Here is a 12,493-nt window from a genome sequence, read left to right on the forward strand (position 1 = left end):
GAAGCTTGCATACAGCATTTTCAAATCAGCAATCATTTGTGTTTATAATTAATACATCCGGTGCATATTTAAGAAAGGATCTTATTCTTATTAAATTCTCCACTCAAGTATAAGTGAAATGTCTAACTTTGGTATAGCTTAGATGGAAGCACACTCATGTTTATCGAACCTAAAGGAACACTAGGTGTCAGTGCTGTGATATGGTCAGACCACTGCTATTTCTCTACTGAAAAGTGTTGAATATAATAGAAAGCAATTCTGAAAACATCAGAAAACACAGTAACATTACATACATTAAGTGGGACTTCGATATGTCCAACTACAACTTCCTTTCAATTGGAAATACAAGGAAAATGTGCTTGTCAAACTTTTTCTTAGGCTCTTTAAAACTTGTAGCTTAAAAAAAGTACATAAACTATATAATTTAGTATTTTAATTCCAGAAAATGTAATAACTATTTCAGGATGGTATTCTTAATACAAAAACATTAAAAGACAGACAGACTGAATATGCATTATATCTGATCATTCCATGTTTTTAATTCCAGAGTGAATGTTCCAATAAAATGATCCATCAAAAATACTGTAAACATTTAAAGATTTGTATGTATTCCTGTGTTCTTCCTGGTTATCACACACAAATAGAATAACAATGCCCTCTGAATAACAGGAAAAAGGAAAATGTACTCCAGGAATGTTGTGTTGTCCAGGAAAGGATTAGAAGGCTCTGCAGCTGGAAAATATGAGCAATACTCAAAGGGATGGTTGATTATGAATTCACTAACTTTAGTTAGTTTGTAATGTTGCTGTTTGAGCATAAACAACATCTGCAAAGTTATAACGCTCAACGTTCAAAGCAAAGGGAGATATATTCTTTTAAAGAAATTGCTTTTTAAGGACTACAACAAACAGCTGGTAGGGACTACACGAGCTTCCTTCCGGGTTAGTGACATCACTAACCCTAAAATTTACATAAACCCCGCCCCCGGAACACGATTTATTCGGTTGTTAAGTCGTGACGTAACCACTCTCCGATAATACTCTTTCCGGGTCCAAAGTCCAGGTCCTCTCTACCTACCTACCGCTTTCGCTAGTGTTTTGGTTATTATTGAGTGTTTTTACAATGCCGCAGTGCTGTGTCCCGTGTCCCGAGCTAACTCACTTCAACCTCGTAAATCTTCTTTTTCATTGATGCCTGGACTCTACCCTTAATTATGCCACCTGAGTGATGAGCTACACTAACCACTCTGTTGGTGTTAAAGGAATTTAAACCGCCAAGGGTGCCTCACTAAGAAGGACGTGATCGTAAATAAATTTACAGGTTCCACCATTGTTATTTCTGGACGAGAGGAGCGCTAGGACCCGGAAAAGGCTAAACGGGACGTGTGACGTCAGACTTAACAATCGGATAGAGCTGGTAAATCCCGCCCCTTCCGCTAACCCCACTGGACCTCTAGGATGAAAAATCTTCAATGCAAGTGAATGGGAGAAAATAATTATTTTCTGGTCCCGTTTGAATTGTGCCATGAATGTGAACATATGTTGTCTGTGAATTTTTAATATAATTTTTCGTGTAAAGAATGCTTCAATTTAGCGGGTAGAAGTTTGATACGGTTAGACTTTGTGTGAGAGCACTTTGTGGACTACAACTCTTCGCTGCTTTCGACGCGTTTGAAACGTCACCACCACTCGCACACGGACACTAGCTCACGGATCCCGCTAAACATGGCTGTGTCTTTGGTGCACTTCACCGCCTTCTTTCAGGGAGAGGACAAAATCGTTGAGGTTGGCGAAAACCACGGTAAGTCAACTTTATGGGGTGACGTCACATAGGCGACATGTAGTCTTTCTCGTTATGTCTTTTCCACAACTGCTAGCCGAAGAATCATACCATATACTGTCAAACTAGTAACATGAAAAATTATATAAAAAATTCACAGACAACATATGTTCACATTAATGGCACAATTCAAACGGGACCAGAAAATAATCATTTTCTCCCATTCAATTGCATTGACGATTTTTCAACCTAGAGGTCCACTTGGGGTTTTACGGATGGGCGGGACTTACCAGCGATTATCATGACAGAATGTGCTAATCAATGACTAGAAGATAACTACACATACATAAGCAACATAAATTCATCAACTAACCATACAGAAATTATGTTGTCACTTCTTCTTGAGTCTCTCCATCTTTCTAACTCTGGTTTGAGCATAAAAGGCTAAACGTTTTTGAAATTTTCAGTGCATGTCTGTGTGAGGTAAAAGGACACAAGCTGTTGAAGCTCCGCCCTCTGTGCAGGGTGCAGCAGCTCATCTGCATTTAAAGGGACAAACACAAAAACTGTGCGTTTTGCTCACCCTCAAAAAGTGACATATAAAAATATCTGTGGGGTATTTTGAGCTAAAACTTCACATACACACTCTGGGGACATCAGAGATTTATTTTACATCTTGTGAAAAGGGCATTATACCACCCCTTTAATTTCTCATAACCAAGAATAATAATGTTTGGAGAGCTGTGCCATCAATGAGACTGGAATTAAAGGAAATTTTGTGTAAAACATGTGCCACGAAAAATGATGATTCATACCCACTATTAGGGGTCTGCTTCCAATAAGAGATCAACAATCTTGCATTTACAATCCATGAATAAACTGTCCGAACAGTAGTGAAATGACAGGATTTCATTGTATGAGAATGCTTCAATGACACAAAGATCATGAATAGATCAACAAGAATGAATAGCAACAAAGAGCATCAAGCTCACATGGTCATTCTCAATGAAAATGTCACTGTTGAAGAGGACAACAGAAGCTTTTCATGCTTCCAGGATATGACAGATCTGGCATTTTCTCATAGATGCCGTGGGCATGTTGTGTCAGAGCAACTTACAACACAGAGCTGAATGCGACAATGAAAGCCACACAGCAACTGTTATCTATACACGTGCTCTAGTGGATGCCCACTTGGCTTCAGCTTTCTAACTGAATTAAAAGGGAACCCGAGTCAAGTGATCCAAGTCTAGGTATTGGAGATTACAGGAACATGTAGCCTACAGAATGATGCATGTGTAATATAGAGGTCAAGATTTGATGTAACAATTCTGCACTACCTTATAAACAAGGGCCTCACAGGCAGCTTCCTTTCATTGTTTCTGAAAATAAGGAAGTCGTGGTAAATGCAGACAGAGCTAAAATAATCTTAGGTTTGAAACTGCGTGTCTTAAAACATTATGTTCCCTTTGTGGCAATAATATTGACACAGACGAGTCTACATAAAGCAATATAGCTCTGTCCTTTCCACTAATATCACAAATGCAGGGTATTCTTATTCTCAGAGTCATGAAAACCAAAATCAGACTGTTGTAACCCTCTATGTCTGAACATTATACAATATTAGAGTGATTCTTAAACTTTGTTTACGTTTATGTCCCACAAAAGGGTTGATTTTTTTTTTCATAAAACATTTTTCCTTTTGTTACAACAGGTAATTTTAAAAACATTTTATAATGCTTTTTATTTATAATTTTATCGTTGTACCCATACCCCCAGATATGCAATATTAAAATATTATAATCAGTCATGAAAATATGAATTATTATGTGTTTAAAATTGAGATAGCAAACAAAGAATTAAATATGCATAGACCATATATGCATTTCAATATTTTTTTTTTATTGTTTACATACTATCTTTTCTTTTCCTCAAAATGTTTTTTCCAACACAAGTATTTTTTATAGTTTTTTTTTTTAAAGTTAATATAGGCCTACTTTAATATTTAAAGTGTGTCAACTGTAAATTATGCAAAAAGTGTGAAAATATTATTAAACTGTGTGTATTTAGGACATAAATAGCTAGTAATTAACTTAAACTTCGCAAGACAATTTCTTTATGGTTATTTAATATAATTATTTCAAATGTTTGACAAATGACTAGTGGTGTAACGATACCCTCATGTCACGATTCGATACATATCACTATACTGAACTCACGATACGATATTATTGCGATACTCAAAGACATGTGATAAAAGTTTAAATTTGGTATTACATTGTGGGTGTAAATTAATAGGCTTGGGCTTGGTACTGATAACCTAATGCACAGCACAATGGTGACACCAGAATAAAAATATACAGGATTCTGAAGCTGAAAATACAGAATTATTTTAGATGAATATGCTTTCACTCTGACTAGATATATTTAAAATAATTTAGGCCACTTTTTACTGGTAACATAAGACATTTGGCATTATCAGGACCCAAACATATTCTCCCATTGCATTATTACATTATATTCAACATTATATATCGTAGTTTAATGTAGTACTGACACTAAAACTCTGTTAACTTGAATTTTTTCCTCACACAGTAATTTTTTATTTTGGGTGAATTATACACAATACATATTGTCACTATCCATGATACATATTGTTGCATTTTTGTATTGCGATATATTGTGACACGTTATATTGTTTTATATGTTACACGTTATATGATATATTGTTACACCCCTGACTAATATTCATGGCTTCCAGAAAAGTGACAAAAATGGCGGAATTCTCCTATGATTCTCTTGTGTCAACTTTAGGTTAAATTAGATAATCTAGTGACAACGAAAAATATGTTTTTAAAAAGTTTATTTCATAAAAGACTACAGGGCCAAAAGTGTCCATAGTTGTGTAATTATCAGTTGTGTTACCAAAAAAAACATGGTAAATCAAGTTTACATTTTTTTTAAAATATATTATATGACGTTAGCGTCACTGCAAACTAGTGAAATAAAATAACGCTACCCAAAATTGTTTCAGTTTAGAGATACTAATCTAATTATATATATATATATATATATATTATTATTATTTTTCTTTATTATTAAAAAAGCAACCGCCACGTAAAAATTCCTTGTGCTACAGATTTAGTAGGAATTTTCTTCAGGCATGTTGAAGGCAGCCCCGCGCTCGTTAGTGTCAGCAGAGGGTGGTGTGTTGATGTTGATGTCAGCATGGAGGGAGTTGAGGATCAGCCTGCTGGGTCTTCTACTGGGATGACAGCTGATCCCGCCGTGGCGTAGATGACCATTGGGATCGGATCAACTGTAGTGTGTGAGCCGAGTAATGACAGGCGGGAGAAACCCCTGTTAGCCTCATCCGATGATTGTTTTAAGCAACTTTTAATGATACAACGTTAACGGCAGAAGGGAAACGCACACGAGCATCCACTGGATTTTGGTTGAGTCTTTTCAGCAAATCTGTCTAACCGTACTGAGGGTACTTGATATCACACAGGTGAGTGAAATCTTGAATTAAGTTGTCCGTAAGTTTGTGGTATTTTAATGCTAGCGTCGATTACATCCAGATCCCTAGAACTGAAGAGTGTTTCAGGTATAACAGTGAGTCTTCTGTTTGAATCTGTTACACTGGTATTTTATCCATACATTTGCATAACGTTAGTCTTTAGGGAACTTGGTGACATATATTTGTCCAGGTTCGACTAAAATGCAAGTCTGTTTACTTTTTTTGTCAGAAAACACGATTAGCCGCTAGTGGTTGGGCTTTGGGCTATTTTTAGTGATTTGAATCTTTCGAAATGATTCGTTCTTTGGCTCTTTCATCAGGTTACTCTTTTTGTGCCTGGAGGTGTCAATGAGACTCTTTGTGTCTTTATGAGCGATTCACTGATTGAATCTTCACTCAACTGATTCGTTAAGAGTCGTTCATGACCAAAAGAAGTCTGAGTAATTTGTTCCAGAAATGTTTTTTGTTACAGTGGTTGAAAGTCTCTTCACATCCTGATAGCAATCACTAAGTTAAGTAGCCTAAGTGTGTGTGTGTGTCTATATATATATATATATATATATATATACATATACATATACATACACACACACACACACATATATATATATATATATATATATATATATATATATATATATATATAGCCTATATATTAGGGGTGGCACGGTTCACAAAACCCACGGTTCGGTTCGTATCACGGTTTTAGGGTCACGGTTTTCGGTTCTGTACGGTTCTTGTTGTTGTTTTTTCTTTTAATCTTTAACACTCCAAAAATTTACTTCAGCATATGATATATAGCTGAATTATCTAATTATTAATTAATTAATTTCATAAATGGGGTGTGTTTGCAAAACACAAAACATAAATGGGGGTGAGTTTTGCACTGCAACTGAAACAGCAGCCACCTTTTACGGTTCCTCCTGAACCAAAACAAAATAGCTTATGCTGCGTTCACGCCATGACTGCCTTTAATTTAGAAGAGATGGAAACCCGTGTCCGTTATAGTTGGAGTGGTTCAGGACTCGAATTTATGCGTTTCAATGGCTACACTATCATCGCTGAAATGATCTGCAGCAGTCAGGGGATACAGGTCAGTGCTCTTTAAGTTATAAATGTTCATTATTATTGTAATGTTATGGGCTTTGAGACATGAGGTAGTTTCATCTCTCTTGATGCTTTTATAGGTGTGGCTTTCGAGACGCTCTGAAGGGAGGGTGGGATCTTATGTTTTCAAAGCTAGCTCGCTATAATTGCTAGCCTCTCTTAAAATTGCCTACCCTACCTTTAAGCTGTTTTGCTGGTGTAAGATGGTCTCACAGCCTGACCAGGCGGGAAGTAAACTGGTTTCTATTGTGGAAAACCAAGTTTCCTAACCATCTTAAAATTGCTAAAATCAGTGAACACACAAATCTGATCAGACTGGGAGACCAGCAAACCTGCTGGCTTTTTATGCAGCGTTAAGCGTGCTTAAATTTGTGGGAGAACATGAATCATTCATCAAATGCGGTGACTCAGTGGCAAGTAACTATGGTAAACCATAAATATCCATTAGCCTATATCAATCAGGCTGTACATTAACAGTCTGTTGTTATAAGTTATAAGTCTATTGCATGTGGGTTTGATTCTGGTCACCTGTCAGATGGCAACTGTTGTCAGTTGTCTCTCTTTCTGAGGGAGCAACAGCATGTCAGGCTTTGGGACACTATTCATTCACCTAAAACAAACTATGTGTGCTATTCATTAGCACAGAATAAACTTGTAGGTGTTAGCTTGTATAACGGTGCTGTATTTACCCGAAGATTATTAATGGCACTGAGCACTCTGTTGTCTGTTGTGTAATATATAATCAAACATTGTTGTTTGTCATTCATACCTCACAGATACATTTCCTGTGAAACCAGTTTAGGCCTTCCTTTCTGTGCAGCTCTCAGTATTAGACTCTGACGTTAAAAATATGCTCTGGTTTTTGAGTACTGAGACAAAAGAAGACTACAAAATTGATAAAAAAAAGTTTATAAAGTAAATATTTTGGATTAATCAAGGTATTCTGCTTCCTCCATTTGTCTCAATTTATTTTTTATGTGGGTCAGCACCATCATATAGTGTCAATTATTTATTATTGTATTGACAAATAAGTGGTGACAAATCAAGTATTTTAAGGTATATTTTAAATATAAAAGATGCTGGTCGTGTTTGCTCCCATATTTCAAGAATCAGTGTATGAATAAATCAGTTAAACCCCAGTTAATTGTGAAGCTGTTCTTATAGCAATAGTGTTCGGTTCTTATAGTTATAGTGCTCATTTAAATATATTTTTGGATTGCTGCATCAGCGTGTTGGTCTGGTTGTACAAAGCCAACATGAAACTAAGTTCCTTGTTTCACTTTACAGGAGGGTTTTGAATTATTAATGTAGTATTCCCTGTCCATACTTGTCATTTGAGCCATGTTATGTTTATATTATACGAGGTGGCGGCATGATTATAGCCATGCTTGTATCTACTACAGCTGTCCTGCAAAATGCCACCTGCTTCTCAACATTATATTTGTGATTTTAAACAGGCTGCTATTGACCTGCCTCCATCACCAGATGTCACTTTGATTAGATTTGTTGTAGAGTCCAGGTTATGTTCATAACGTGTTGAAACTTAAAGGTGAACTAAGTAACTTTTTTACCTTAACTGAACAGCTTCGGAGTCATTGGAATGGTTATATTACTTATTTCGGGTTGAATGGTGGTCGTTTCGCACCCCCCTGGTGCCTGTGAGCGGAAAATCCGCACTTGCAACTTTGAGCCGGCGGCGGCCGCGTCAGGAAGTATCGCGTGATATCAGGTCTCGCGATGTAAACAATTGCTTTACGGCCAAAAGAAATCTGCTAAAATGCTGTCATTATTGCGCTCCCTCACGCTGTTCGAACCCGAATGAAGAAGACGTTTTAAAGAATGTCCCATCTGCTTTGATGTCATTGATCTACTAGCCTCTGGTGTCTGAGAATCGCCAACGAGTTTTTACAACAGTGTTGTCAAATATCTATTCCGAAGCTGTGGGGGGAGCTCTAGAGAGAAACCTGCGAGCAAAAAGCGAGAATACAGCGAAGAAATCCTGAAACTACTGAGCCCTGCTTTAACTCAACACCACTGTAGCCCAGTGAAAAGAAAGTTGGGAACATTCCTGGCATTCTTTTCCTGCCACAACTGTAGTTCACACCGCTTTGGAAAAATGACATCTTAAATCATCTGGGAATAGTGATTTTGCATTGTCTGTGTGAGAGAGCATTGTGGTCTCCTGAGACTCTCTGACTCAACAGTAGGCTTACAATGCATCTCTCAGCCCATATACTTTCATTGATAACAGATATCAGTTTGTTTTGTCATGTGCACCAATAGGATTTAGTGGATACAAATCACACAACAACTGATGGCTGACATTTGTTTAGAACACCAGTTGTGTTCTTGGGACATTGTGTTGCACATATTGCACATGGCCTCCTCTCTTTGACTCCAAGAAGGATTGAACTTGTCAGAATAGGTTACAGAAAGGAGGTCATGTTGGAGCCAAGTCATGTGACTCTGCTACATACGTGCTACTTGCAACACCACAACAGAGGTGATACAAGCCTAGCACAATTTAAATGAATCTGAGATGGATCATGGACGCAACATTTGGACAGTATCTGACTGTCCATTGGAAAGTCTTTCAGTCCTTTTCTTTTTGGTTTTCAAGAAGACAATGAGTTGTGGCCTGCAGTGCAGATGATCTTCTTTTGTGTTAGCCAGTGTATCGCTCTTCTATCCATAGCCAGCCTCACATGGATCTATGACAACTCTCTCAATGAGTCAGTGCTAAACATATGACTTTGTGTTGTCAAAATTGGCAAAGTAAGTCAAAGCAATATTATGTGTGATACAGTAAACTACTGTATTTTTGTCTATATGGAGTAGTTTCAGTTTCCTAAATCAAATTAAGGCTAGCATTGGACTGTAGAAGACTGGCAGCCAGGATGTGAAGACCAAGCACATTGTCCTGGAGACTGACAAGGGGGACCACTAGGGGCGATTGATTCATATTCTTAATGCATCAATTACAAATCCTGTTGATTCATATGATGCATTAAATGCATCATTGCACTGTTTTTTTTTTTTTTTTTTGTCATTGTTTTTGGAATCGTGAATAATTTGGTTTGGTGATAGGTTTTAGACTCTAGAAATCAAATTAATCACAAGTAGCATTTAATATTTTTAAATATATGAACATTAAATTAGTTATATGCGCAAATTTGAGTCATTCTTGAATCTAAAAAAATAAAAACCTATGTATGGGTGAATCGAATCAATTTGCTGTTTACTCACACCCCTAGGGCTCACTTAATGTCTTTTATACTCATGTTTTATTCCTGTTAAACGTTGACCCTAGTCACCATATAAAGTAATAATAACTTGTTTCAGATCCATATTTCACTAATGCAGACATGTTGCTCTGAATTTCAAACTGTTAACAGGAACCATTGCTGTCAAAACGGGGGTTTCTGGTGGCATTTTTAGGTGTGTCACATCCTCTCAAAAGACTCATTGATAATTGTTTGATAGTTTTGTCTTGGTTTTCTTGAATGTTCTGTGGAGAAAAAAAAAATCCTCTTTGCAAATCATTTGAGCTACTTATTAAGCCTCAGTGGTGGGCCGTAGTCCAGTAGCCTCATTAGATGCTCTGTTGGAAATTGTTTTCTCCATAGCCATAAAGAACAGCCTCTCAAGGTTGTGTTTGTAGGGGGAGGTGTGTCTGGGAGAATGTGACATTTCAGAAAGTGCTCTCTCACACAGGCCTGCAAACCTCTTGATCTCCATAGCAACCATGTCCATCTGGGTTTTGCTCTTCAATACTCAATGTTTGTGCAGGGAAAGTTGCATGGTCTCTTGTGAACCCTGGATTTCCCCATAAAACTCCACTTGGACCTGCCAAAGACACACCTCCCAGCTCCCACCCTTGTATTTTTGTGAAGTCAGCCTAGAAACATGGCACACAGAGAAAGAATGGAATGAGGAAGTTAAGGTGCTCTGAAAATTGAAATATAAGAGCCATATAAGAATGTTTAGAGAAAGAGAGAGCTTTAGCTCTGCTTTCTTTATTTATTGAGAAGCAAAGCTGAAGCATTGAGGAAAAACAAAGAAATTGGTAGAAAAAGAAAAAGTATCCAGGAGATATATTGATAGTTCTCCCAAAAATGAAGTTTCTGTTATTATTTGTTCACCTTCATGTCCTTTCAAGCCCGTATGACTTTCCTCTGTAGAAAATAAAAGTAAAAATTAAGTCTGTCAGTTGCTCTTTCAATGCAGTTACATTGAATGGAAACGTAAGATTTCAAGCTTCAAAAAAGGACAGCTTATAAATATGGAAATGGAAATATAACTGGAACCATTTGGCCCGAGGGTGGAAAAGTGGCTATTGAGTCAGTGAACTCAAGAACAAATCATTCAGACCAGTTTTGTGAATACTTTCACCTATGTGAATGAAAAGTTCTGACTCAAAAAATGTTTTGTTCATTAATTGGACATTTTCTACTACTTTCATGTCAAGAAGATTTTCAATGAGTAATGATTTTCATTCTGTTTCTCACACAAAGCTATTGTAGGAATACATTCATGGTGCTTTTGTGTCCTTTTTGATGCTTGAAAGCTTCAGGTCCTGTTCATTGTAATTGGATGGAAAAGAACATAGAAAGTGGTCTTCATAATTTCTCCTAAATTATGTCATTTTTGATGAACTATTAATTTAAATAGCCGAGAAGAAAACAAAACCATTTAGAACTGAGAAGTTGAAACAAAACAAATCTTGTATTGTGAATAAGAATTAATACCTGTTGAAAGTATGTCAAGCTGAATAAATTGATACATGTTGTGTAGTTTGCAAAACAAGGGGTAGTCCTGCCAAGATTGAATATACTGTAGGTGGGCACCGTCTGATTTCCCCATCACATTGTTTACCGCATTTAAAAAAAAATTTTTTTTTATCAGATCATTGTTGTCTGTACCATTAAAAAAAAGTTGCCGCCTTAGTTAGGATGGGAGTAGAAAGGCATCAAGCTTACCTTTTATTTCATTTTTATCAACTAATGATTCCAATTCTAATGAGAAAGCTTGGTTAGATTCAATAAAATATTTGCATGGTTATCTCTCTTGAAGGCTCACTTGAATTAGTTCTTGATCATTTAATGTCATGTTGTCTTGAAAACCTTGCAAACCACCAATTTAAAGCTACACTGTGTAGGATTTTCTCCCATCTAGCGGTGAAATTGTACAGTATATGACTACCAACTGAATATTACTTTCTAGCCCCTCCCATTCCGAGGGCGTTTTAACTCCTACGGTGGCCGTATTATTTCAAATCTGCCGGCAGTCATGAGTAATAATCTCCCCCTCGCATTCGTCACGGTGCCACTGAGTGTAAAAACGCGAAAGGCGAAGCTTGAATTTCCAGGCATGTCCCTCTGTCTAATGTATTTTCAAGATGGATGCGCAACATGGCTTCCGCCATTCGAGCGACTATACACTTACGAGAATACTTAATTAGTTGGTAGAAGTGATTACACATTAATGAGAATGTATAATTTTGAAAGAACAAAGTGTTTTTTGCTAAAAATCATCTTAAAATATTACACAGTGTAGCTTTAAAATTCGAAGTAATTGACTGACTGGCAGTTTCGGCAACAGCCCACATCCTGTAATTGATATTCTCGTTCATTGGAGTTGAATTAGCCTTATTGCTTTTTGTTGTTATTGAGCGAGATTATTACTACCCAGAACCATGATCCGTTCCAAATCTACTGTATTTTCTCCCATCCTGAGACAAGAGAGAGCCACATCAATTTGAGCTCATCTAGAATGATCCTCATGCAAGGGCTGTTTTGAAATGAATGCATTTAAATGGAGGGGCGTGCATCTGACGGGCACACACAATGTCAGTGCCGTAAACACCCCAACAGTTATATAAAAAGCAGCAGAAGAGTGGCACAATATAGAAGCTTCCAGGCCTGTATGTGTTTTGCAATAGCAGAGAGGGGCAGGGAGCGACCCACCTCTCGCATACCCCCCTCCCCCCTCCATTGTTGGCCTGAAATCGGACCCGTTCAATAAATAAAAGCAGACGGTCAGCAGATTGGGTTCCAGAGAGGGAGCACTGCAGGAGAATCGAAAAAGAGG

At 37.2% G+C, this 12,493-nt stretch overlaps 1 protein-coding gene across 1 annotated transcript in view; it reads left to right on the top strand.

Annotated features, from left to right (window-relative positions):
- The first annotated feature begins 4,988 nt into the window (after positions 1 to 4,988).
- Positions 4,989 to 12,493, top strand: part of dnmbp (dynamin binding protein) — a 53,063-nt gene continuing 45,558 nt past the window's right edge. The window contains exon 1 of the mRNA XM_082152965.1: positions 4,989 to 5,287. The gene's annotated coding sequence lies outside the window, so the exon portion shown is untranslated. The remainder of the gene's footprint in view (positions 5,288 to 12,493) is intronic.

The sequence above is a fragment of the Leuciscus leuciscus genome, assembly GCF_965113295.1.
Source record: "Leuciscus leuciscus genome assembly, chromosome: 21".
Taxonomy (NCBI): domain Eukaryota; kingdom Metazoa; phylum Chordata; class Actinopteri; order Cypriniformes; family Leuciscidae; genus Leuciscus; species Leuciscus leuciscus.